This window comes from Aplysia californica, unplaced genomic scaffold (genome assembly GCF_000002075.1).
Source record: "Aplysia californica isolate F4 #8 unplaced genomic scaffold, AplCal3.0 scaffold00178, whole genome shotgun sequence".
Classification (NCBI taxonomy): Eukaryota; Metazoa; Mollusca; class Gastropoda; order Aplysiida; family Aplysiidae; genus Aplysia; species Aplysia californica.
In genome coordinates, this window is record NW_004797448.1 from 209,532 (window position 1) to 211,667 (window position 2,136).

Here is a 2,136-nt window from a genome sequence, read left to right on the forward strand (position 1 = left end):
AGTGAGAGAGAGAGAGAGAGAGAGAGGGCGAGAGCGGACTCGTGACTGGGTGTGCGTTGTCCTGTGAGGACTGTTGTAGGCTGACATTGAACTTCACACGTCTTGCCCGCCACTCGCCCTGGCGGTGGTCTACACCTTGTTGTACAGGCCTCCACACTCCACACGGCGCGCTGACGGACACACACACACACACGGTTAGCTGGACCCGCGCGCGCTGTGGGCTCATACATAGCGCACGTACGGCTTGAGAGACCACTCACTTACCTTGTCAGATAAACCTGTGAGGACGACGCCTTTTGTTCCCATTGTTCAACTTGTCAGCACTCAATTCCAGTGACCACCGCGATTTGCCCAAAAGACTTCTCTGGGAAATAGAAACATTTCATTTTAGCAACTTACAGTTCTTTGAAGGCACTAAAGCGAAGTGACCACCACGATTTTGTCAAGAAAATTCGGTGGAAGATAACAACATAGCCTAAACTTTTCCTTTCATTACGTTTGGTTCATTGTAGTCACCAAGTGGAAGTGATCGCCCATATTTTGTCAAGAAAATTGATTGGGATAAAAATAATACACCACCTTCTGGTTGTATCAGCTTGTTGCCTCGCTGGAGAAAAACTTTGTCGCAGTTTGTTGGGGGACAACTGAAGCCTGAAGTTAGAGGAAATACTGAATTCCCGGCAAAGTGACGGAACTTTGATTGTGAAACATTTGATTTTCTGAAAACAATTGTGTTTGTAAAACTGGTGCCGGCAAGACATCCACTTCTTCAGAAGGAGAATCAACACTAGAAAAAGTACAGCTCGTCTTTTCTCACATCAAGAGAAAGCGGAGTAGATCTACAGCAATTTGACAAACGACTGACGGAAATAAAAACAAGAAAAGAAGCAAACTTCTCACTCTTGCTAAAAACTGTGTGTCAAAAACAGTATGCTTTTGTGATTTTTTTTTAATGGTCAAAAGTGACGTAAATAAGGTTGTCGACTCCTGCTCCAAGGACCTGATCTGATGTTTTGTTTTTGGTCACGTTCATTGAGATTGTTCAGAACGTTTTGAACTTGACGAAACCCTGAAAAAGACCCCCTGAAGGTCGAGAACCTGGCTCCTATTATGACAACTTATGACACCGAGCTTCTCACTACTGCCTTGTTTCTAGATTCAAGTTCAAGATAACTAGAACAACCCCGATTGCAGCAGCCAAAGAGCAAGATAACTAAGGCGGAGAAATACCATTGAAACAAAAACAAGAGAAGAAGAGAAACACTGCTGTTCGGCTCTATCGGTTCACCGATATTCATTGAACTTGTGATAACGAACGAGCTGTCGAGAGCGATCAATCAAAGCCGCGCTGGAGGTTGTCTGCTTGCCATGTGTTTTTAAAACTCGTGGTCTCGGAGCTCGGAGCGGCTGAAGAAAACAGTTGAAAAATATTTTCTTTCTTTGTGCGTATTCAGTTGGTCAGAAAATCTGTGCACCACCGAGTGGTGAGTGGTGAGTGTGTGCAATTACACAATACTCACAGCCAACTTCGTCTAGACACACACACACACACACACACACACACACCATGGTGAATATTTCTCATCACTCCAACAAAAACTGATGACTGATCTTTCTCGTGTGTTGAACTTCTCGTGACATGACAAGAACGTAGTGTGCTGTCAACAACAACAACGACGACAACAACAACATTGCCTACAGTATATAAGCTGGACCAGAGTCGAGGGTCGTCCTTTCCCTCTCACCCCCAGCTCAGGAACAGTGTCGCTGCTGTTGCTGCTGCTGTTTTAGAGTACGCGAACAACTGGACAGACAGACCCTCTCGTCCTGCCACGACATTCCGGTGAGTTGGCAGCGTCACTTTATTATATATATATATCAATATTTCTTTGTTATCTTTTAGGGAAGGACTTCCGTAACGAGCGACCACTATGAGACAGAGCAGAATAGAGGGGAAGGGGTAGGGTTAGAGTTTGGGGAAGGGGGAGGGGTAGAGTTAGGTTAGGGTTAGGTCTCTTCTATATTGTTTGTTAGGATGGTCACTCATTACGGAAGCCCTTTCATCTTTAGCACAGATTTCTTACCTGCCATTGTAATATAATTTGATATAATATTGTTATTTTAAATTATATCATG

General features: G+C 44.2%; 1 protein-coding gene across 1 annotated transcript in view; it reads left to right on the forward strand.

The window, feature by feature from the left end:
- Nucleotides 1–151: 151 nt before the first annotated feature.
- The window catches only part of LOC101862183, a 12,871-nt gene continuing 10,886 nt past the window's right edge, over nucleotides 152–2,136 (forward strand). Inside the window, exon 1 of the mRNA XM_005098281.3 lies at nucleotides 152–1,843. The gene's annotated coding sequence lies outside the window, so the exon portion shown is untranslated. The remainder of the gene's footprint in view (nucleotides 1,844–2,136) is intronic.